We start from the raw sequence: 26583 nt of genomic DNA, 5'->3' as shown, positions 1-26583 counted from the left end.
CATACTAGACTTGACAGACTTCTCAATCGTCACAACACCACTGCGTCTAAGGGCTTTCAACACAGCTTGTGACATGGCTGTTACTAATTCGACAAGCAACTCTGCCAACATGATTTTAGTCACATCGTCAGGAATGCCGGATTTCAACTTCCCCCACTGTTCTAATGTCATCCTTTCAAAAAAGGATTCAATCAGAGGGCGGACTGTTGCCACTGTAACCCCAGACATTTCCTCTGTCTGCGATGTACCTTGTTGAGCCATAGCAAGTGTTTGATTATGACTTGTGTCTTGAGAAGTCCTTGGTAAGTTTTCACAGATCTGGTAGTTAAGCTAGCAGAACTTTTGTGAGACTCTAGTTTGGGCTGGAAGAACAGAAATAAATCAGATATCTGAAGGGATTCCAGATCATTGGTAAGCTGGATATATGACATCGATGACATCATTCTGACATCACAGGATTCCATGAGATCAACATCAAAGGATCAAAGCATGCCAAGACATTCTATAACACCATGACATCACACATGACATCACACATCAGAATTCAAGGAATTGTTTACGTAATGCTGACCTTATCACCATGGCAACCAGCCAGCATGAGGGAGAGGTCATGATGACCCAGGCCTTCAAAATAAAAGCCCCATAAAGTAGATATCTCCACAGTTTACGAGAATAAAAGCATGAGAGGTAGCTGCAGCTTAACAGGAAACCCAGGACAAGGCTGCTTTTCAGAAAAAAAGCCCCATAAAGTAGATATCTTCACAGTGTAGTAGAACAAAGGCATGAGAGGTCACTGCAGCTTAACAGGAAACCAAGGAAAAGGCTGTTTTTCAAAATAAAAGCCCCACAAAGCAAGTAGATCTAAACCTCACAAAGTCACTGTATCCTGGTAGTTTAGGAGAATTAAACCCTGAGGTAACTGTGTCTTAACAAGAAATCCAGGGGCATGAGTACTTGTAAACGACAAATTTAATACAATGAAATTTTCTAGTTATAATAGAATAAAAACAATTAATTTAGGTCATAGCTCATATGGGGAGATGTCTTTCCTGCTCTGGTATCTTCACCTGCTGGGTCGTAAGGATCACTTTTGAATGTATAGAAATGTCTATTTCAATGTCAATTGAAATAAATGTGTTATTGAGTGATGCCTTCCTTAAACATTGAATAACAAAACTCGTAGTCATTTTTAAAATTCATTTTCTTCACTTCTTTCCCCAAAGTGGGTGAAACAGGAGAAGTGCTGTGATTCCGAGACTGAAACTAATGATTCCTTTTCAATCTCAAAAATAAAGATTGGACAATTTGTTTAGGGGTGATTTCAGAATTGCGGGTACATTTCGTGCTCCCAGAAAAACCTTTGATTATTTCCCCCTAAAAAAGTATTTACTGGATCTGTTTTGAATAATATTGCTAATTATATTGAATGTTCACCAATAATAATGTTTGCTGTGTATTTTGGGCACAATTTATATGTAAAATATTCATTAATGATTCCTACCACCAATTATTGGCTGTCTTCAGCTTGTGATTCACATGTTCATATTGAATTAACATAAAATAATTCATTAAAATTAGCAGTTTTTTTGTGTGCTAATTCTATAAATACTTATACTTACAGTTGCACAGAGTATTTATTTTCTGTAATACATGAGATTTCAACATTAAAATATATATTTTTTATCTGTCCCTATGATCCGGTCAACTCTGCTATCTCTGTTATAAAATCACATAAAAAAAACCTACAGCATTCAAATAAAAACATGTGACCTGCACCCAGTGATGTCACTTCCTCTTGCAGAAAAGATTTGGAGGGAACTATGGAATCGAAAACTTTCTGTCTCAATAATTTGTACAAAATGTTGAGAATACACCAACAGTAGATTAATTATATGTCAAATCTGTTACTATGATATTCTAGTGAATCTGAAAATTCATAAAATTATGGTTTTAGACATGTGGTATCTGATTTGAAGCTAGCATGTGGAGTTAAAGCACAAAATGGTGGAAAATGTCAACTCTGTTATCGTCAACTCTGTTACATGTGTCAAAATTTTAATGATAACAGAGTTACTGTTTTTGGCCTTTCACACATAGTTTGTCAACTCTGTTATTCATGTCAACTCTGTTCACATAGCCGTCAACTCTGTTTCACACAGTTTTGTTTAAACAAATTCTAATTAAATATGTTTTATTGTTGACAAATTAACCAGAAGCTGCGTCATAACTAACATTCTCACTATACATGAATTTTCAAAGCATTTCATTCATTTTTGGATCTATATTTAGAGAAAATCCAAACTGTCTTGGCAACTTTCCAATTAAATGTGTCAATGTTTTTACTCCTGAAAAAAGAATCTTTATCTTAGAAAATTTAAAGTTGAATTAGTGGATGTAAAGACAAAAGTTCTCTTAGGAAAGACATGGTTTTAAAATGTATTACATTTGAGTACTATAAATATTTACCCTAATTTGTCTGCAACAGAGTTGACTGACTTTACTGTTACTACCATGATTTTCAGATTAAATATTTTAAATCTTACATGTTTAAGGCAAATGCTGGAAGTGTTAAATTTAAAGTATTCTCTATGGGAATGAAAAAAGTTTTATGGAAAAAAATAAAATAAAATTCTTACTTTGTCTAAACTTCAAATGTACCCGCAATTCTGATTATAAAATGTCAGAAAATAAATAAAATTCACCATCACAGTTTTCCAGAGCCAAATGTCCTCTTTTGTCCAACCAACAGTTTACAAATTTCAGTTTAGAATGATATGAAACAGACAAGCAGATCATCCTCACTATTTACTCAAACAATTTTCTATCAAAAATACATGCTGATGAATCCTGTGTGCAGTATTCAGTGTGCAGGAACTAAAACTAGAGATGTCCTGGCCAGTCCTCAGATCCCAAACATTTTTAATGAATGGGTATTTACTGAAATTGTTCAAATTCTGATTGTATCTATAATCTGCTGGACCAGCTGGAAATTAAAAATGTTGTTCCACACTGGAAGGTGGTTCTGTAGAGTGAAAAACCTGCAGTCAGAGAGAGACACAATAATTCTGTACCCATTGTAATAACTAGAGGTGGGGGAAAAATAGATACAGCATAGTATCGTGATATTTTGTGTGGCCATATTATATTTATTCATGGCCTCAAAGTTACGAAATTTAGCGTTCTGACAGCCAGCAGTATTTTCGCTGTTTTCCGGAGGCCGTATCGGGTTCACTGTTAGGAATATACTGGAGATACTGGTATCATATGGAACTAGAAGATCTAAGGAATCTTTAGGCACCACGTGCATCTGGAAATCTTGTCAAAATAATGCTGCAAAGTTTAGTTTTTTTTATGTTTCATTCAAAAACATTGGCCCTCATTTATCAAACGAGCGTACGTCAGAAAGTGAGCGTAAAGAGGGCGTAAGATAATTTCTACACAAGCCTCGGCATTTATCAATTTGGACGTGAGCGGAGGGTACGATCAGATCTCACATCTGCTCTCAGCTCGTGTACGCAAATTTGAGTCAGCGTGAAGTCCACACGTCTGAGTCGGAGAATTGATCTGAGACTATTGTATCGATGCCTGGAGCTGATCAAACTCTGTGGTGTTTTGAAGAGGTGAATAATATATCTCCATCATAATAATAGCAATATTCGGATATTATATAGATTATTAGGCTTTATATATCACGATGTAATTACTCAAACCTCGCCGGGAGTTTAATGGTCCGCTACTCTGCTGACAGCACCACTGATTTCCTTCCTTTTCACTTTTTATGCTGCCAAACAAAACCAGTTTGTTGTGTTGAAGCTGTTGGACATCAGCGTTTCACTTTCTGCCTCTGAGAAATTCCTCTTCTTTTTGAATTAAAACTTTGTTTACCTCTTTCAACCAAAAAGCTGTGAAAACTTTTAAGTCTGTGCTCCAAATGTAAAATATTCAGTGAACTTGTTTGAGTTTATAACTATAAGTACTTATTTCATCAACCTCCATCGCTGCGTATTTCTTTAATATGTCTATATTTCCCCTATTGTCATTTGTAACGGTGCACTTTGCTAATAAAGTTGACTTTAGGGGGAGAAAAAAAATCCTCTTTTTGGCCGTATTGCGCCCTTCGGTGTCGTAAACTCTGAAGGCGAGTCATCTGAATCAGGTATATATTAGGGCGTGACATTTAAATGATGCTTGTTTCGAGCCGCCACATTTATCAACAGCCGATCATTTTTACGCTGTGATTGGAGAGATAAGATTGTTTGATAAATCACACGTGGACCCTGTCATAAGACGAAATATACGCTCAGATCTGCGCTCGTTTGATAAATGAGGGCCATTGAGAGCAGTGAGGCTTGTTGTTTGTGAAAGTTTGATAAAATGCTGCAGTTTTTGTCGTCCATACATGTTTGATATCAGTTCAGTTCAGTTTGACTGAATACTTTGTTGGTCAGTCTGTGGGTTTGACTCTCATTGTGGAGAAATAAAAAGACTGAAGTGAGATGAACAGACTGAGAATTTTCTCTTATTGGACAAAACAATTCTTGATTGAATTTAATTTTGTGAACACAAAATGCAGGTAAACAGTTAAATCGCAATATATTGTATCACAATACTCACCATATTGCAAAATGCTTAAAATCGCAAAAATATCATATCGTGACTCAAGTAACAAACAAAACAAAACCAACTGAACCAAACAAAGGCTGCGGCACAATATGAATTTAAATATGTAAGTATTTTCAGTTTACACTGAATATTGGTTATCACATAACTTACAAAACTTGTGTTCAAAGTCATGCAAACCATATCCATACACAAATGCCAGAATATTTAGCTAAAAGATAATGAATTAAATTGCTGTCTCAGTCGCCAAAGTTATTAATTGTTAATTCATATGCATCAGATGATGATATACTATGTGCAAAGTTAATACGCTGCTATGCCTTTCAGAAAGTTATACATTTCTTTATTGTGTTTACAGGGAGCGAAAGTCCACTATTATCCGTTATTGTTATTTATAAATAACTGTTATTTTACTGTACTGTAAAATAAAAAATCACAGAACACATTCCCATGGTGAATTATGCGCCGCTGCTTTTATGAAACTAAGTAGCGGCAATTCAGCCAAGATCAATGAAATATTCAGATTTAATCCACTTTGTGGCTTTTACTTGCTAAATCGTGGAGCTTCAACCTTAACCCTTTATCAGGCGAATAACTATATTTGGTAACTTCAGTGGATATCTAAATGAGGTCCCCTTGTCTCTCTGTTTGGTTGTAGAACCACATGGATTTCTTCCAGCTAATCAGCAAAGATCAGGCTACATCACAGACAGTGACACCATGACATCTGACCAATCAGTATGACAACAATATAATAATATTAACTTTATTGACCTTGACCTGGGCCAAGTATGAACGAAAATAATATTAATAATAATATTTAGAGAAAAAAGTTGCAAATTTACTAAAGTGGCAAATCTACAAAAAAAAAAAGTCACAGATTTAAGAGATTTAAAGTGGCAAATCTGCTCTAAAAGTCGCAAATTTATGAAAAAAAGGAACTTTTTTCTCGCAGATTCACCACTTTAAATCTCATAAATCCGCGCATTTTTTTCTCGTATATTGGCCATGTTGATCCCGTAAACTTTTTTCTCAAAATATTACCCCCCTCCCCTGGGTCTGTATGTTTTTTTTACACATTCCACAGTCAACATTCTGGCTGTATGTAATATCCTCCAATATTCTCTAGGGTTGAAATTTGCAAGTATTTCAATGAGTGCCCTATTAAGGGTTAAAGCATCTTCTTCCATTTTCACAAATATGTGTCAGAGTGCTGATGTCAAAGCCACATCCATCTTGTGAACTGATTTTGAAATTGCGGCACTGAATTAAAGCAGGACATTCAATTACACAATGACGCACAGCTGCACTCTGAAGGCTGTTCCATTTGTGCGTTATTACAGTGAAAGGAAGGACTCTTGCCTCGTCTCTGGAGGACCCGACTCAGAAGGACCCGACTCAGAAGGAAGGAGCCTACCAAGGAAGGATCCTTGATTTTGGGATACAGCCATAGACGCCATTGACTGCTGCCGCCCACTGGAACGGCGTGCCATACAGGGCGGCCATCTTGAAACAGGACCGAAAGGAGGACCGTCTATGGAGGAATGGTGTTTCTAACAATAAAAGTGATAATAAATCGTCAGTTGTCTATTTTCACGTTTGTTTGTCAAACGTCAGACATGACAGACAGACAGAGATAGAACGAAAAGATATATATATATATATACATACACACACATAATATATTGTATTTGCTATTACTATTCTTATCATTATAATTGTTATTTTATTATCATTGTTGCTATTGCGATTATTATTATTATATCAATATTATATTATTTTTGTTATTATTATAATTATATCACTATTATCATCTATGACTGAAATAACTGGGGGATGCAGATCTCGGCAGGTATTTGAGTCTTGCCAGATTTGAGTCTTGCCAAATAATGCATGCACCATAACTTTGTCTCTGGATATCTAGGAGTGAAATGCTTTTACCAGTTCATATTTTAGACTGTTTTGAGTGGACAGTTCATACATTTAATACCTACCTGGTCTGAGAAAGGAACGATGCAGATCTCGGCAGGTAACAAAATATAGTTCCACCTCTGCATATTGCATCCACATTGTAACTTCATTTCAACATATTTATTGAGCCATTTTCGACTGATAGTATGAGTTACATTCATTTAATAACAAGGTAACAGGATTTAGGGATGATGCATATGAAATAAATACAACTGCGATAGGAATCAAAAGGTATTATCAGCACTTATTTGACCGACTTTGATTTTAAAAAAACAATTGTAACAAACCACAGTCTAATTGTTGAGTCTAAAATTTCATACAGCAGGTAAATATCATCATTGATGAAGCACATGTATCGGGTCCTGGCTTGGTCTCCGCTGACAGATATAAGGATAATCCTCTGATTGGAGTTTCTGAAATTATAAGACAGAAATCAGCGAAGCAGACCTGTTGCTCATTCTCTGTTTGTCTGGATTATTTTTTTTTACATATTCAATTTTAACCTTTTCACTGCAAGCATGAATTATTTCTGTTATTTGTCTGCATTGAAGCACTGGTTCTAAGCAGATTTGCATAACATTCACATGAATGTTCAATTTCACATATTTCCAAGAAAATAAACTTAGTATTACACAAAAACCAAACTGCCATTGTAACTGATTTCAACTGATTTTTAACTGTAACTCTTTTTTAACTGTACATTAGCATTAGCTTAAACATTTTTAACATTGTATCAAACCAACAACGGATTTTCACACATTCAGCCCATAGATTGTATAAAATAGATAAAGCCATAACCCACAAAGTCCCAGACACCGACAATATATTTTTATACATACAGCCATAACCCACAAACGCCCAGGAGCCGAAAGAAACAAGGAAACAAAGTAACAGTTGGCTACGGTGTTGGCAATATTTCTCATCTACAAGTAACCGTGACACTTTAATATTTACATACTTAACATTCATTTAGCTTACAAACCACATATCACCAGGGATTCATATTAGTTTTTCAACATTTGTAGTCATATAAAAAAATGAGTAACTAAACTGAAATTATAAGACAGAAATCAGCGAAGCAGACCTGTTGCTCATTCTCCATTCGTCTGGTCTTCTAGGAACACTCTGGTTAACATGTTATAGAGGCACATAAACACAATAGTATTAGTACAACACATCGGTCTACAGATTGAGCAGACAACAAGCAATTTACATTTGGTAAATATATTGCTCGACGATCAATAGGTATGGATACACTCGTTTGCACTTACTTGTATCCAGCCGCGTTCGTGGTTCTCCCACCACTAAATATCACGTGACCGTGTCCTCATCAGTCTCTATATTGAAGAACAAGACCGACGGCAATAAGAAAATGGTTTGTCATCTAAGGAACTCCAAACTTAAGTTTCACGTTTCCATACCGCAGGGTAGCTAGTGCTAACGTGAACACAAAAACACACCTGGCGCGGTGACATGTCTTCAAGACCACTAGCGTTACTACTGTTCAAGTGCAATAACGTATTGACTTTCATTTAAAGTCGCATATGCAATTACTATCAAAACATTTACAAAAACATAACGCATCGACAAGATAAATACCTAGGCAAATCGCAACTTGTTTGCTATATTTCGAGCTAGCTCCTAACGGATAACTAGCTGAAGCATGCTAAACCGGACTATATCGGACAATAACAACTGTAACCACAAGAGCAGTGTTATGTCAATACATGAAAGAAACTATTCAGAGGCAATTGTAAAATGTAAACATGAAAATGTACGACAAAACTTACATCTGTAGGATTCAGGAGCTGAAGGTGATGTAATTTCCGCCACCATTAAAACATTTTTTTTCGAGCTGAGCGGCTCTGCCTGGTTCCGCCTCTTCCGCTACGTAGACAAGATGGCGGCCGTTGAGGGCGTAAAGTGTACATCATTGCACACTTATGAGGGCACCATCCGGGTCCTTTAGGTTCACTTCTTTTTGCCGCGATCAGAATCGGAACACCCTGCGCACTCAAACTCAAAAAGTATAGTAAGTACGGGAAGTATGGGTATCGGAACACAGCACTGAATTATGAGCTCTACCTCGCGATTCGTTGCCTACCTATACTGCGCCCTACACAGGAGGTCTTTTATAGCAACTGCTATAGGGTTTATAATGTATTTTCCTGTAAATTATCTATGTATCTAGATTGCAGCTTAAAGACAGACATAAGTGCAAAGTTATTTTTGTGCATTATGAGTGTCTTTAACTTCTTAAATGTTCATTCCTTTTCTTCTCCCCCTTTTTTTTTTAAACAATATTCTTTTTTCACGACACACAAAGGATTTACACAGAACAGTAATCTCTACTTTCAAAAGGAAAATTACGAGAATATGTCTGGTGGAGGGCGGCCTGATGCGCTCCGGAGGCCCCATGGAAGATGTGACATATACCTGGGAGCCAATGTGACACGCACTGAAAACCCATCCATGTTTTACAGACAAGTCAATGCCATGCAAGGAGCAGTGGGGAGCAGCATTTCGGTGCACCCGGGGAGCTGCCTAGGGGGTTAGGTCACTTAATTCGTTGATTGAATCCAGGCAGCAATCTCCGTGCCTGAGCATGGAGGCCACCAGGAAGTGCATAAAGCCTGCAATTCACCGAAAATTCCAAAAGGGGATGCTAAGTTTGGCTGCAAAAGAAATCTGCCCATTCATTTCAGTGATAAATTTGAAAACTTCTCACTTGATTTATTACCTCAGAAAAAATTTTCAGGGACATTATTATGGTCTCAATCGCTAGTAAAAAGTCTTCTTCAAGACAATTTGATGTCAATAGTTCTAATAATGGCCCCATTTAGAAGAAAATAGAAGATAAAGAATCATATGATTTGGGGCGGGGCTACCTTTGATTGACAGGTCACTGACAAGGCGAGCCGTCACCAGGGGAGAAGCAGAGCAATGCGTATCCACGGCAATGTGTCAATAAAGTTATATATAACGTTATATAGATAGAAAAGCGGACGTTTAGCTTTTTGGTCTCATAACTTTGACCCTTTCACACTGTATTTTCACTTAATGACAGTTTATTTGAACGTTTTGTTCAGTAAAAATGTCTTGTTCAGTGTTTGGTTGGACTAACAGACACTCCAAGGAGTCGCTGTTCAGTTTCCTGAGGTAAGAAAGATACATTTTGTTTTTGTTTTTTTGCTAGCCAAAAGTAACATCCCAGTTAATGCTCCAATTAATGCTAACATGAATTAGCAGCGGCTTCTCTCAGTCGGGTTGCCGGTGTAGAGAGGCTGTAGTCAGTGTCGTCAGATCACTCGCGCTCCGCGACAGTCCAATTATGGTCTGCTCCGCGTATCGGAAACAAGATGGCGATGAGTGTAACGATGAACTCGAGGCTTCCAACGGGCAGTCCACAAACCAATGGGTGACGTCACGGTGACTACGTCCATTATTTATATACAGTCTATGATTGAATCCTGGGATTTGAACTGGTGACCTTCTGGTTACAAGCCTGATTCGGCTACCTCTAGGTCACGGACAAAGTAATGAGTTTCCGCCCGGGGTCGAACCGGGGACCTTTCGCGTGTGAGGCGAACGTGATAACCACTACACTACAGAAACTGATTTAACCAAGCATGACGATCTGATAGAGGTGGCCCTGTATTGTGTGTGTGTGTGTGTGTGTGTGTGTGTGTGTGTGTGTGTGTGTGTGTCCCGCTATACCTATCATCTATCCATCTATTATGCTATAAAACCATGCATTTTGTGATGTCAGCATTTCATTTTGAAGAAAAGAAGTGAAGAAATTCAACCATTTTCCAATTGTAGGCCGATGCATGAAATTCTTGTTTTTTCCCCCATTTATATTATGGAGCTTTGTGACTACCAGGGGATGTGGTGTGTGTGTGTGTGTGTGTGTGTGTGTGTGTGTGTGACCAGCAGGTGCTGCACTATGTGACCTGGTGCTCTCTGCAAGTTGCAGTGCACAGGCCTAAAAAAACAGGTCTCTCCCACCAAGTGTAACAGGTGCATTCGTAGAGAGCACCAGGTCACATGGTGCAGGACCTGCTGCACACACACACACACACCCACACACACTTGACTCCTCAATAGCAGCACCTTCAGTCAGGTACCGAGGTGCAAATCAGAGAGATCTTCTATTCCAACTGCTATAAGGTTTACAATGTAATTTGTAGTGTAAAGTTATTTTTGTGCATTATAAAACCTTATAGCTGTTGCTATAAAAGACCTCCTGTATCTCTCTGATTTACACATTGGTGCAATTAGTCTCTGACTGAAGGTGCTGCTATTGATCACCTTCAGGGCGTGGAATGTGTGTGTGCGTGAGTGTGTGTTTGTGTTTGTGTGTGCAGCAGGTCCTGCACCATGTGACCTGGTGCTCTCTACGAATGCACCTGTTACACTTGCAGGTGGGAGAGACCTCTTTTTTAGGCCTGTGCATTGCAACTTGCAGATAGTACCAGGTCACATAGAGCAGCACCTGCTGGTCACACACAGACACACACATCACATCACATCACCTAATAGTCACAAAGCTACATAATATAAATGGGGAAAAAACAAGATTTTCAAGCATCGGCCCACAATTGGAAAATGGTTGAATACAAACATGTCAAATATCACTACTTTTCAACAAAATTAAATGCTGAAATAATTTTAAATGCACAAACCCCATAAAACCTTAAGAAAACCAAACCTATTTCTTCTCTGATGATGTTACAACTTAAAGATTTTTTTTTTCAATGAGCGAATGTTACTTCACCAAATGCGGGCGAACCTGAGCACCAGGCGAAAACCACACCTCACTTAATACCACCAACCCTATTTATTCTCTGCAGATGTTGCCTCCTTAGGTTTTTTTTTTTAAATATTATTTTAGTGAATAAGTTATTACTTCACCAAAAGCGGGGAAACCTTAGCACCAGGAGAAAACCCCACGTCACTTGACAACACCAACCCTATACCTTCTCTGCAGATGTTACAACCTTAAGATTTTTTTTCATGTTAGTGAATCAGTTGTTCCTTCACTAAATGCGGGCGAACCTGAGCACCTGGCGAAAACCCCACGTCAAAAACATGCCACGTTTCACTTACACGACAGCAAACCTCTCCCTACGTCTGCAGCAGAAGACTCTGCCCACAGCAGAAAAAAACCTGACAAAGACGTTGCGCTTTCTGGATCCGCCCATCAGATGATCTCGGACACAGCAGGCGATGAACTGATCAATGGCTGGATCTTCTGAATCTAAGGACACCAGAACATTTTCTGCATCGCCCCACTTCTTACATAGGTCCTTGAACATGGTCTTTTCAAGGTTTTTTAAAGTCTTTGCGGTGGCTTCAAAGTCTAAACCCTCGATTTCCACCAATGTCCTTTCTAGCAGACGCTCGATCATGTCCTTTGTGTCTGCAAAAGGCCATATAATGTTCAATTTCTTGAAAATCTGTGAAACCAGCTTCTCCATGAAAATCCTAATGTAGATAATGTTTCTTTCTTCCCGTCTTCTTCTCCTTTCTTCTTCCCATTCCTGTTCTTGTTCATCCTGTGCCTCCTCACAAACAAGTTCAGTTGATGCAAGACTCGTGATGACTCTAACAGGTGAGCATGTAGGGCCATGATCTATCATGTTTTCAGATACCCTTTGACTGTGCATGTCGACCTGTGTGTTCATCCACCAGCCCATTAGCCCCAGGAAGTTCCAGACTTTGTTCCTGATGTAAGCGTACATGTGAGTACGTGACTCAGGAACGTCCACTGTTGTCCAAGCTTGCCTTCTTCTTACTGGCTCTGGTTGCTCGTCTCTCATGTCCGTCTCCAAGTCCATGGGATCCTCAAGGTGTAACATGCCACTGCTGATGTGTTTGTAGAGGGTGTCGCTGAGTTCCTGTGTAAATGTCAGGTCTTTGCCACTGGAAACATTCTCCAACCTCTGTAACACCTCACTTCCACTCAGTGGTTTTTCAGAATCCACTTTTAGTAACAAAGACTCAACACTTTCGACAAGTGACTCCACTGCATTCTTGTCTTCAAAAGGGTAGTCCTTGTGAAATTTGGCCTTCAAGTGATTGACTATGCGATATATCATCACTTTGGCAAACCGCTTTGCAAAAAAGGCCTTCAATTTTCTCCTTACTCCTTTCTTTGACTCCGCTCTGCTTTTCTCCTCCAATTCCGGACTGGAGCCAGCTGCAGTTACCTCCTCTAAACTTTTCAGTTCTTCAGAAATTAACTGAGTGATTTCCCCGGCAACACTTACAATCTCCTTTGAGTGTTCAGCCTGCAGCAGATCATACTGGTCCGACACTTCATCAAGAAGAGGGTCAAGGATCTCATACACCTCCTTCTGGATTATTCCTTGGAAAGTCTCATTCACAGCTGATGTTGATGGGGTCTTCTCCTCCAAGTCTGATGAGTCATACTGACTGACTGAGTCATACTGACTCATGATTGGAAGCGATATGCAGGAGGGCTCATCACTTTCTGTGAACGGCGTCACAACTGTCTTCTCGGAGGCGGTTGGACTCTCCTTGCGCTTACGTGCCTGCGCTGAGCAGAAGTTTTTTATCTTACCTATAAATGTCCTCAACATTTTACAGGCGTGAATCACAATCAAATTCAGTCTACGAGGTGGGATTACGTACCGAATTTCTTCTGGCTCTGAATTGCGCATAGAGGAGGAGAGGGCAGAGTTTACGCTTCCTTCAACCTCTTTAACCACAGAGCTTGTGAAGTCTTTTGAGCTGACACTGTCGACTTGGTCCTTAATGCTAAGAACCTCCGAAAACGTCTGACAAAGTGTCTGGCTCATACTAGACTTGACAGACTTCTCAATCGTCACAACACCACTGCGTCTAAGGGCTTTCAACACAGCTTGTGACATGACTGTTACTAATTCGACAAGCAACTCTGCCAACATGATTTTAGTCACATCGTCAGGAATGCCGGATTTCAACTTCCCACACTGTTCTAATGTCATCCTTTCAAAAAAGGATTCAATCAGAGGGCGGACTGTTGCCACTGTAACCCCAGACATTTCCTCTGTCTGCGATGTACCTTGTTGAGCCATAGCAAGTGTTTGATTATGACTTGTGTCTTGAGAAGTCCTTGGTAAGTTTTCACAGATCTGGTAGTTAAGCTAGCAGAACTTTTGTGAGACTCTAGTTTGGTCTGGAAGAACAGAAATAAATCAGATATCTGAAGGGATTCCAGATCATTGGTAAGCTGGATATATGACATCGATGACATCATTCTGACATCACAGGATTCCATGAGATCAACATCAAAGGATCAAAGCATGCCAAGACATTCTATAACACCATGACATCACACATGACATCACACATCAGAATTCAAGGAATTGTTTACGTAATGCTGACCTTATCACCATGGCAACCAGCCAGCATGAGGGAGAGGTCATGATGACCCAGGCCTTCAAAATAAAAGCCCCATAAAGTAGATATCTCCACAGTTTACGAGAATAAAAGCATGAGAGGTAACTGCAGCTTAACAGGAAACCCAGGACAAGGCTGCTTTTCAGTAAAAAAGCCCCATAAAGTAGATATCTTCACAGTGTAATAGAACAAAGGCATGAGAGGTCACTGCAGCTTAACAGGAAACCAAGGAAAAGGCTGCTTTTCAAAATAAAAGCCCCACAAAGCAAGTAGATCTAAACCTCACAAAGTCACTGTATCCTGGTAGTTTAGGAGAATTAAACCCTGAGGTAACTGTGTCTTAACAAGAAATCCAGGGGCATGAGTACTTGTAAACGACAAATTTAATACAATGAAATTTTCTAGTTATAATAGAATAAAAACAATTAATTTAGGTCATAGCTCATATGGGGAGATGTCTTTCCTGCTCTGGTATCTTCACCTGCTGGGTCGTAAGGATCACTTTTGAATGTATAGAAATGTCTATTTCAATGTCAATTGAAATAAATGTGTTATTGAGTGATGCCTTCCTTAAACATTGAATAACAAAACTCATAGTCATTTTTAAAATTCATTTTCTTCACTTCTTTCCCCAAAGTGGGTGAAACAGGAGAAGTGCTGTGATTCCGAGACTGAAACTAATGATTCCTTTTCAATCTCAAAAATAAAGATTGGACAATTTGTTTAGGGGTCATTTCAGAATTGCGGGTACATTTCGTGCTCCCAGAAAAACCTTTGATTATTTCCCCCTAAAAAAGTATTTACTGGATCTGTTTTGAATAATATTGCTAAATATATTGAATGTTCACCAATAATAATGTTTGCTGTGTATTTTGGGCACAATTTATATGTAAAATATTCATTAATGATTCCTACCACCAATTATTGGCTGTCTTCAGCTTGTGATTCACATGTTCATATTGAATTAACATAAAATAATTCATTAAAATTAGCAGTTTTTTTGTGTGCTAATTCTATAAATACTTATACTTACAGTTGCACAGAGTATTTATTTTCTGTAATACATGAGATTTCAACATTAAAAATATATATTTTTTATCTGTCCCTATGATCCGGTCAACTCTGCTATCTCTGTTATAAAATCACATAAAAAAAAACCTACAGCATTCAAATAAAAACATGTGACCTGCACCCAGTGATGTCACTTCCTCTTGCAGAAAAGATTTGGAGGGAACTATGGAATGGAAAACTTTCTGTCTCAATAATTTGTACAAAATGTTGAGAATACACCAACAGTAGATTAATTATATGTCAAATCTGTTACTATGATATTCTAGTGAATCTGAAAATTCATAAAATTATGGTTTTAGACATGTGGTATCTGATTTTAAGCTAGCATGTGGAGTTAAAGCACAAAATGGTGGAAAATGTCAACTCTGTTATCGTCAACTCTGTTACATGTGTCAAAATTTTAATGATAACAGAGTTACTGTTTTTGGCCTTTCACACATAGTTTGTCAACTCTGTTATTCATGTCAACTCTGTTCACATAGCCGTCAACTCTGTTTCACACAGTTTTGTTTAAACAAATTCTAATTAAATATGTTTTATTGTTGACAAATTAACCAGAAGCTGCGTCATAACTAACATTCTCACTATACATGAAATATCAAAGCATTTCATTCATTTTTGGATCTATATTTAGAGAAAATCCAAACTGTCTTGGCAACTTTCCAATTAAATGTGTCAATGTTTTTACTCCTGAAAAAATAATCTTTATCTTAGAAAATTTAAAGTTGAATTAGTGGATGTAAAGACAAAAGTTCTCTTAGGAAAGACATGGTTTTAAAATGTATTACATTTGAGTACTATAAATATTTACCCTAATTTGTCTGCAACAGAGTTGACTGACTTTACTGTTACTACGATGATTTTCAGATTAAATATTTTAAATCTTACATGTTTAAGGCAAATGCTGGAAGTGTTAAATTTAAAGTATTCTCTATGGGAATGAAAAAGGTTTTATGGAAAAAAATAAAATAAAATTCTTACTTTGTCTAAACTTCAAATGTACCCGCAATTCTGATTATAAAATGTCAGAAAATAGATAAAATTCACCATCACAGTTTTCCAGAGCCAAATGTCCTCTTTTGTCCAACCAACAGTTTACAAATTTCAGTTTAGAATGATATGAAACAGACAAGCAGATCATCCTCACTATTTACTCAAACAATTTTCTATCAAAAATACATGCTGATGAATCCTGTGTGCAGTATTCAGTGTGCAGGAACTAAAACTAGAGGTGTCCTGGCCAGTCCTCAGATCCCAAACATTTTTAATGAATGGGTATTTACTGAAATTGTTCAAATTCTGATTGTATCTATAATCTGCTGGACCAGCTGGAAATTAAAAATGTTGTTCCACACTGGAAGATGGTTCTGTAGAGTGAAAAACCTGCAGTCAGAGAGAGACACAATAATTCTGTACCCATTGTAATAACTAGAGGTGGGGGAAAAATAGATACAGCATAGTATCGTGATATTTTGTGTGGCCATATTATATTTATTCATGGCCTCAAAGTTTTAGCGTTTAGTTTTAACGAAATTTAGCGTTCTGACAGCCAGCAGTATTTTCGCTGTTTTCCGGAGGCCGTAGCGGGTTCACTGTTAGGAATATACTGGAGATACTGGTATCATATGGAACTAGAAGATCTAAGGAATCTTTAGGCACCACGTGCATCTGGAAATCTTGTCAAAATAATGCTGCAAAGTTGAGTTTTTTTTATGTTTCATTCAAAAACATTGGCCCTCATTTATCAAACGAGCGTACGTCAGAAAGTGAGCGTAAAGAGGGCGTAAGATAATTTCTACACAAGCCTCGGCATTTATCAATTTGGACGTGAGCGGAGGGTACGATCAGATCTCACATCTGCTCTCAGCTCGTGTACGCAAATTTGAGTCAGCGTGAAGTCCACACGTCTGAGACGGAGAATTGATCTGAGACTATTGTATCGATGCCTGGAGCTGATCAAACTCTGTGGTGTTTTGAAGAGGTGAATAATATATGTCCATCATAATAATAGCAATATTCGGATATTATATAGATTATTAGGCTTTATATATCACGATGTAATTACTCAAACCTCGCCGGGAGTTTAATGGTCCGCTACTCTGCTGACAGCACCACTGATTTCCTTCCTTTTCACTTTTTATGCTGCCAAACAAAACCAGTTTGTTGTGTTGCAGCTGTTGGACATCATCGTTTCACTTTCTGCCTCTGAGAAATTCCTCTTCTTTTTGAATTAAAACTTATTTAAAACATTGTTTACCTCTTTCAACCAAAAAGCTGTGAAAACTTTTAAGTCTGTGCTCCAAATGTAAAATATTCAGTGAACTTGTTTGAGTTTATAACTATAAGTACTTAATTCATCAACCTCCATCGCTGCGTATTTCTTTAATATGTCTATATTTCCCCTATTGTCATTTGTAACGGTGCACTTTGCTAATAAAGTTGACTTTAGGGGGAGAAAAAAAATCCTCTTTTTGGCCGTATTGCGCCCTTCAGTGTCGTAAACTCTGAAGGCGAGTCATCTGAATCGGGTATATATTAGGGCGTGACATTTAAATGATGCTTGTTTCGAGCCGCCACATTTATCAACAGCCGATCATTTTTACGCTGTGATTGGAGAGATAAGATTGTTTGATAAATCACACGTGGACCCTGTCGTAAGACGAAATATACGCTCAGATCTGCGCTCGTTTGATAAATGAGGGCCATTGAGAGCAGTGAGGCTTGTTGTTTGTGAAAGTTTGATAAAATGCTGCAGTTGTTGTCGTCCAACATGTTTGATATCAGTTCAGTTCAGTTTGACTGAATACTTTGTTGGTCAGTCTGTGGGTTTGACTCTCATTGTGGAGAAATAAAAAGACTGAAGTGAGATGAACAGACTGAGAATTTTCTCTTATTGGACAAAACAATTCTTGATTTAATTTAATTTTGTGAACACAAAATGCAGGTAAACAGTTAAATCGCAATATATTGTATCACAATACTCACCATATTGCAAAATGCTTAAAATCGCAAAAATATCATATCGTGACTCAAGTAACAAACAAAACAAAACCAACTGAACCAAACAAAGGCTGCGGCACAATATGAATTTAAATATGTAAGTATTTTCAGTTTACACTGAATATTGGTTATCACATAACTTACAAAACTTGTGTTCAAAGCCATGCAAACCATATCCATACACAAATGCCAGAATATTTAGCTAAAAGATAATGAATTAAATTGCTGTCTCAGTCGCCAAAGTTATTAATTGTTAATTCATATGCATCAGATGATGATATACTATGTGCAAAGTTAATACGCTGCTATGCCTTTCAGAAAGTTATACATTTCTTTATTGTGTTTACAGGGAGCGAAAGTCCACTATTATCCGTTATTGTTATTTATAAATAACTGTTATTTTACTGTACTGTAAAATAAAAAATCACAGAACACATTCCCATGGTGAATTATGCGCCGCTGCTTTTATGAAACTAAGTAGCGGCAATTCAGCCAAGATCAATGAAATATTCAGATTTAATCCACTTTGTGGCTTTTACTTGCTAAATCGTGGAGCTTCAACCTTAACCCTTTATCAGGCGAATAACTATATTTGGTAACTTCAGTGGATATCTAAATGAGGTCCCCTTGTCTCTCTGTTTGGTCGTAGAACCACATGGATTTCTTCCAGCTAATCAGCAAAGATCAGGCTACGTCACAGACAGTGACACCATGACATCTGACCAATCAGTATGACAACAATATAATAATATTAACTTTATTGACCTTGACCTGGGCCAAGTATGAACGAAAATAATATTAATAATAATATTTAGAGAAAAAAGTTGCAAATTTACTAAAGTGGCAAATCTACAAAAAAAAAAGTCACAGATTTAAGAGATTTAAAGTGGCAAATCTGCTCTAAAAGTCGCAAATTTATGAAAAAAAGGAACTTTTTTCTCGCAGATTCACCACTTTAAATCTCATAAATCCGCGCATTTTTTTCTCGTATATTGGCCATGTTGATTCCGTAAACTTTTTTCTCAAAATATTACCCCCCTCCCCTGGGTCTGTATGTTTTTTTACACATTCCACAGTCAACATTCTGGCTGTATGTAATATCCTCCAATATTCTCTAGGGTTGAAATTTGCAAGTATTTCAATGAGTGCCCTATTAAGGGTTAAAGCATCTTCTTCCATTTTCACAAATATGTGTCAGAGTGCTGATGTCAAAGCCACATCCATCTTGTGAACTGATTTTGAAATTGCGGCACTGAATTAAAGCAGGACATTCAATTACACAATGACGCACAGCTGCACTCTGAAGGCTGTTCCATTTGTGCGTTATTACAGTGAAAGGAAGGACTCTTGCCTCGTCTCTGGAGGACCTGACTCAGAAGGACCCGACTCAGAAGGAAGGAGCCTACCAAGGAAGGATCCTTGATTTTGGGATACAGCCATAGACGCCATTGACTGCTGCCGCCCACTGGAACGGCGGCCATCTTGAAACAGGACCGAAAGGAGGACCGTCTATGGAGGAATGGTGTTTCTAACAATAAAAGTGATAATAAATCGTCAGTTGTCTATTTTCACGTTTGTTTGTCAAACGTCAGACATGACAGACAGACAGAGATAGAACGAAAAGATATATATATATACATACACACACATAATATATTGTATTTGCTATTACTATTCTTATCATTATAATTGTTATTTTATTATCATTGTTGCTATTGCGATTATTATTATTATATCAATATTATATTATTTTTGTTATTATTATAATTATATCACTATTATCATCTATGACTGAAATAACTGGGGGATGCAGATCTCGGCAGGTATTTGAGTCTTGCCAGATTTGAGTCTTGCCAAATAATGCATGCACCATAACTTTGTCTCTGGATATCTAGGAGTGAAATGCTTTTACCAGTTCATATTTTAGACTGTTTTGAGTGGACAGTTCATACATTTAATACCTACCTGGTCTGAGAAAGGAACGATGCAGATCTCGGCAGGTAACAAAATATAGTTCCACCTCTGCATATTGCATCCACATTGTAACTTCATTTCAACATATTTATTGAGCCATTTTCGACTGATAGTATGAGTTACATTCATTTAATAACAAGGTAACAGGATTTAGGGATGATGCATATGAAATAAATACAACTGCGATAGGAATCAAAAGGTATTATCAGCACTTATTTGACCGACTTTGATTTTAAAAAAACAATTGTAACAAACCACAGTCTAATTGTTGAGTCTAAAATTTCATACAGCAGGTAAATATCATCATTGATGAAGCACATGTATCGGGTCCTGGCTTGGTCTCCGCTGACAGATATAAGGATAATCCTCTGATTGGAGTTTCTGAAATTATAAGACAGAAATCAGCGAAGCAGACCTGTTGCTCATTCTCTGTTTGTCTGGATTATTTTTTTTTACATATTCAATTTTAACCTTTTCACTGCAAGCATGAATTATTTCTGTTATTTGTCTGCATTGAAGCACTGGTTATAAGCAGATTTGCATAACATTCACATGAATGTTCAATTTCACATATTTCCAAGAAAATAAACTTAGTATTACACAAAAACCAAACTGCCATTGTAACTGATTTCAACTGATTTTTAACTGTAACTCTTTTTTAACTGTACATTAGCATTAGCTTAAACATTTTTAACATTGTATCAAACCAACAACGGATTTTCACACATTCAGCCCATAGATTGTATAAAATAGATAAAGCCATAACCCACAAAGTCCCAGACACCGACAATATATTTTTATACATACAGCCATAACCCACAAACGCCCAGGAGCCGAAAGAAACAAGGAAACAAAGTAACAGTTGGCTACGGTGTTGGCAATATTTCTCATCTACAAGTAACCGTGACACTTTAATATTTACATACTTAACATTCATTTAGCTTACAAACCACATATCACCAGGGATTCATATTAGTTTTTCAACATTTGTAGTCATATAAAAAATGAGTAACTAAACTGAAATTATAAGACAGAAATCAGCGAAGCAGACCTGTTGCTCATTCTCCATTCGTCTGGTCTTCTAGGAACACTCTGGTTAACATGTTATAGAGGCACATAAACACAATAGTATTAGTACAACACATCGGTCTACAGATTGAGCAGACAACAAGCAATTTACATTTGGTAAATATATTGCTCGACGATCAATAGGTATGGATACACTCGTTTGCACTTACTTGTATCCAGCCGCGTTCGTGGTTCTCCCACCACTAAATATCACGTGACCGTGTCCTCATCAGTCTCTATATTGAAGAACAAGACCGACGGCAATAAGAAAATGGTTTGTCATCTAAGGAACTCCAAACTTAAGTTTCACGTTTCCATACCGCAGGGTAGCTAGTGCTAACGTGATCACAAAAACACACCTGGCGCGGTGACATGTCTTCAAAACCACTAGCGTTACTACTGTTCAAGTGCAATAACGTATTGACTTTCATTTAAAGTCGCATATGCAATTACTATCAAAACATTTACAAAAACATAACGCATCGACAAGATAAATACCTAGGCAAATCGCAACTTGTTTGCTATATTTCGAGCTTGCTCCTAACGGATAACTAGCTGAAGCATGCTAAACCGGACTATATCGGACAATAACAACTGTAACCACAAGAGCAGTGTTACATGTCAATACATGAAAGAAACTATTCAGAGGCAATTGTAAAATGTAAACATGAAAATGTACGACAAAACTTACATTTGTAGGATTCAGGAGCTGAAGGTGATGTAATTTCCGCCACCATTAAAACATTTTTTTTCGAGCTGAGCGGCTCTGACTGGTTCCGCCTCTTCCGCTACGTAGACAAGATGGCGGCCGTTGAGGGCGTAAAGTGTACATCATTGCACACTTATGAGGGCACCATCCGGGTCCTTTAGGTTCACTTCTTTTTGCCGCGATCAGAATCGGAACACCCTGCGCACTCAAACTCAAAAAGTATAGTAAGTACGGGAAGTATGGGTATCGGAACACAGCACTGAATTATGAGCTCTACCTCGCGATTCGTTGCCTACCTATACTACGCCCTACACAGGAGGTCTTTTATAGCAACTGCTATAGGGTTTATAATGTATTTTCCTGTAAATTATCTATGTATCTAGATTGCAGCTTCAAGACAGACATAAGTGCAAAGTTATTTTTGTGCATTATGAGTGTCTTTAACTTCTTAAATGTTCATTCCTTTTCTTCTCCCCCTTTTTTTTTTAAACAATATTCTTTTTTCACGACACACAAAGGATTTACACAGAACAGTAATCTCTACTTTCAAAAGGAAAATTACGAGAATATGTCTGGTGGAGGGCGGCCTGATGCGCTCCGGAGGCCCCATGGAAGATGTGACATATACCTGGGAGCCAATGTGACACGCACTGAAAACCCATCCATGTTTTACAGACAAGTAAATGCCATGCAAAGAGCAGTGGGGAGCAGCATTTCGGTGCACCCGGGGAGCTGCCTAGGGGGTTAGGTCACTTAATTCGTTGATTGAATCCAGGCAGCAATCTCCGTGCCTGAGCATGGAGGCCACCAGGAAGTGCATAAAGCCTGCAATTCACCGAAAATTCCAGTAGGGGGTGCTAAGTTTGGCCGCAAAAGAAATCTGCCCATTCATTTCAGTGATAAATTTGAAAACTTCTCACTTGATTTATTACCTCAGAAAAAATTTTCAGGGACATTATTATGGTCTCAATCGCTAGTAAAAAGTCTTCTTCAAGACAATTTGATGTCAATAGTTCTAATAATGGCCCCATTTAGAAGAAAATAGAAGATAAAGAATCATATGATTTGGGGCGGGGCTACCTTTGATTGACAGGTCACTGACAAGGCGAGCCGTCACCAGGGGAGAAGCAGAGCAATGCGTATCCACGGCAATGTGTCAATAAAGTTATATATAACGTTATATAGATAGAAAAGCGGACGTTTAGCTGTTTGGTCTCATAACTTTGACCCTTTCACACTGTATTTTCACTTAATGACAGTTTATTTGAACGTTTTGTTCAGTAAAAATGTCTTGTTCAGTGTTTGGTTGGACTAACAGACACTCCAAGGAGTCGCTGCTCAGTTTTCTGAGGTAAGAAAGATACATTTTGTTTTTGTGTTTTTGCTAGCCAAAAGTAACATCCCAGTTAATGCTCCAATTAATGCTAACATGAATTAGCAGCGGCTTCTCTCAGTCGGGTTGCCGGTGTAGAGAGGCTGTAGTCAGTGTCGTCAGATCACTCGCGCTCCGCGACAGTCCAATTATGGTCTGCTCCGCGTATCGGAATCAAGATGGCGATGAGTGTAACGCTGAACTCGAGGCTTCCAACGGGCAGTCCACAAACCAATGGGTGACGTCACGGTGACTACGTCCATTATTTATATACAGTCTATGATTGAATCCTGAGATTTGAACTGGTGACCTTCTGGTTACAAGCCTGATTCGGCTACCTCTAGGTCACGCACAAAGTAATGAGTTTCCGCCCGGGGTCGAACCGGGGACCTTTCGCGTGTGAGGCGAACGTGATAACCACTACACTACAGAAACTGATTTAACCAAGCATGACGATCTGATAGAGGTGGCCCTGTATTGTGTGTGTGTGTGTGTGTGTGTGTGTGTGTGTGTGTGTGTGTCCCGCTATACCTATCATCTATCCATCTATTATGCTATAAAACCATGCATTTTGTGATGTCAGCATTTCATTTTGAAGAAAAGTAGTGAAGAAATTCAACCATTTTCCAATTGTAGGCCGATGCATGAAATTCTTGTTTTTTCCCCCATTTATATTATGGAGCTTTGTGACTACCAGGGGATGTGGTGTGTGTTTGTGTGTGTGTGTGTGTGTGTGTGTGTGTGACCAGCAGGTGCTGCACTATGTGACCTGGTGCTCTCTGCAAGTTGCAGTGCACAGGCCTAAAAAAACAGGTCTCTCCCACCAAGTGTAACAGGTGCATTCGTAGAGAGCACCAGGTCACATGGTGCAGGACCTGCTGCACACACACACACACACCCACACACACTTGACTCCTCAATAGCAGCACCTTCAGTCAGGTACCGAGGTGCAAATCAGAGAGATCTTCTATTCCAACTGCTATAAGGTTTACAATGTAATTTGTAGTGTAAAGTTATTTTTGTGCATTATAAAACCTTATAGCTGTTGCTATAAAAGACCTCCTGTATCTCTCTGATTTACACATTGGTGCAATTAGGGCGCTTTCACACCTGAAAGTCCGGACCAAGGTCCGGACCAAGGTCCGTGTTCTGTTACATTGTATACATTTGGTCCGGTTGGTTTTGGTTTCACACTGCAAAAAGAAGAACGGACTTTACAAGACAATTCTACTGGACACGTCATCTCCCTGTGGACTTCCGCGGCTCGCTTTTACGCTGCGTTGTTGGGCCGGCCGGCATCTGACATCCGTGTTTACACAAAATGAATCCGAGTCGCCTTTTACCTGTGTGTCGCTCTCTCATCCTCTCAGAAAACAAATTGAAAGTGTCGTTGTTTTTGTGTGTTTTCTCGAGTTGGCTCTTTATAAAGTCGTCCGACCAGATTTCAATGAGGCATCCAATCTCCTCATCTCCCCATGTACTGCCGCGGCTCATTTTGTCATATATATTTTTTGTTTTATCTGCTGTAACGGCTGATTGAGTTTTGCTGTAACGGCTGATTAGTGTGAAATAACTCTTTTTACCATAATTCGAGAGCAGAAGAAGAAAAACACTTCCTGCCATTGATACGAAGGTCCGAACTATAAAAAAAGTTGTGTTCACACTGCAAAAGGTTCGGACCTTGGTTCGTTTGGTCCGGACCGAGACCACCTCTTTTGGTCGGACCAAACTTTGTTCCTTTGGTCCGGACCGTGGTCCGCGGCACCTTTCACACCAGGAATTTAGGTTCGGATCAAACTGAAAAGTCCGAAAGTCCGGACCAAACGAGATAGGTGTGAAAGCGCCCTTAGTCTCTGACTGAAGGTGCTGCTATTGATCACCTTCAGGGCGTGGAATGTGTGTGTGCGTGAGTGTGTGTTTGTGTTTGTGTGTGCAGCAGGTCCTGCACCATGTGACCTGGTGCTCTCTACGAATGCACCCGTTACACTTGCAGGTGGGAGAGACCTCTTTTTTAGGCCTGTGCATTGCAACTTGCAGATAGTACCAGGTCACATAGAGCAGCACCTGCTGGTCACACACAGACACACACATCACATCACATCCCCTAATAGTCACAAAGCTACATAATATAAATGGGGAAAAAACAAGATTTTCAAGCATCGGCCCACAATTGGAAAATGGTTGAATACAAACATGTCAAATATCACTACTTTTCAACAAAATTAAATGCTGAAATAATTTTAAATGCACAAACCCCATAAAACCTTAAGAAAACCAACCCTATTTCTTCTCTGATGATGTTACAACTTAAAGATTTTTTTTTCAATGAGCGAATGTTACTTCACCAAATGCGGGCGAACCTGAGCACCAGGCGAAAACCACACCTCACTTAATACCACCAACCCTATTTCTTCTCTGCAGATGTTGCCTCCTTAGGTTTTTTTTTTTAAATATTATTTTAGTGAATAAGTTATTACTTCACCAAAAGCGGGGAAACCTTAGCACCAGGAGAAAACCCCACGTCACTTGACAACACCAACCCTATACCTTCTCTGCAGATGTTACAACCTTAAGATTTTTTTTCATGTTAGTGAATCAGTTGTTCCTTCACTAAATGCGGGCAAACCTGAGCACCTGGCGAAAACCCCACGTCAAAAACATGCCACGTTTCACTTACACGACAGCAAACCTCTCCCTACGTCTGCAGCAGAAGACTCTGCCCACAGCAGAAAAAAACCTGACAATGACGTTGCGCTTTCTGGATCCGCCCATCAGGTGATCTCGGACACAGCAGGCAATGAACTGATCAATGGCTGGATCTTCTGAATCTAAGGACACCAGAACATTTTCTGCATCGCCCCACTTCTTACATAGGTCCTTGAACATGGTCTTTTCAAGGTTTTTTAAAGTCTTTGCGGTGGCTTCAAAGTCTAAACCCTCGATTTCGACCAATGTCCTTTCTAGCAGACGCTCAATCATGTCCTTTGTGTCTGCAAAAGGCCATATAATGTTCAATTTCTTGAAAATCTGTGAAACCAGCTTCTCCATGAAAATCCTAATGTAGATAATGTTTCTTTCTTCCCGTCTTCTTCTCCTTTCTTCTTCCCATTCCTGTTCTTGTTCATCCTGTGCCTCCTCACAAACAAGTTCAGTTGATGCAAGACTCGTGATGACTCTAACAGGTGAGCATGTAGGGCCATGATCCATCATGTTTTCAGATACCCTTTGACTGTGCATGTCGACCTGTGTGTTCATCCACCAGCCCATTAGCCCCAGGAAGTTCCAGACTTTGTTCCTGATGTAAGCGTACATGTGAGTACGTGACTCAGGAACGTCTACTGTTGTCCAAGCTTGCCTTCTTCTTAATGGCTCTGGTTGCTCGTCTCTCATG

The 26583-nt window shown here is 38.7% G+C and overlaps 2 long non-coding RNA genes and 2 other non-coding genes across 4 annotated transcripts; all 4 read right to left on the bottom strand.

Moving 5' to 3' along the window:
- Positions 1-6730: 6730 nt before the first annotated feature.
- LOC131992803 (uncharacterized) lies at positions 6731-7973 on the bottom strand. The gene is made up of 2 exons (XR_009396250.1): positions 7676-7973; positions 6731-7004 (listed from the first exon to the last, which is right to left on the bottom strand). It is a non-coding gene; the product is annotated as an uncharacterized LOC131992803 (long non-coding RNA).
- A 2160-nt stretch (positions 7974-10133) lies between these two features.
- Positions 10134-10206, bottom strand: trnav-cac (transfer RNA valine (anticodon CAC)). The gene has a single exon. It is a non-coding gene; the product is annotated as a tRNA-Val (tRNA).
- Positions 10207-20150: 9944 nt separating this feature from the next.
- Positions 20151-21392, bottom strand: LOC131992800 (uncharacterized). The gene is made up of 2 exons (XR_009396249.1): positions 21095-21392; positions 20151-20424 (listed from the first exon to the last, which is right to left on the bottom strand). It is a non-coding gene; the product is annotated as an uncharacterized LOC131992800 (long non-coding RNA).
- A 2162-nt stretch (positions 21393-23554) lies between these two features.
- trnav-cac (transfer RNA valine (anticodon CAC)) lies at positions 23555-23627 on the bottom strand. The gene has a single exon. It is a non-coding gene; the product is annotated as a tRNA-Val (tRNA).
- Between the last annotated feature and the right edge of the window lie 2956 nt (positions 23628-26583).

The sequence above is a fragment of the Centropristis striata genome, chromosome 19 (genome assembly GCF_030273125.1).
Source record: "Centropristis striata isolate RG_2023a ecotype Rhode Island chromosome 19, C.striata_1.0, whole genome shotgun sequence".
Lineage (NCBI taxonomy): Eukaryota > Metazoa > Chordata > Actinopteri > Perciformes > Serranidae > Centropristis > Centropristis striata.
The sequence above is the reverse complement of the archived record's forward strand: the minus strand, read 5'-3'. Positions and strand labels throughout refer to the sequence as shown.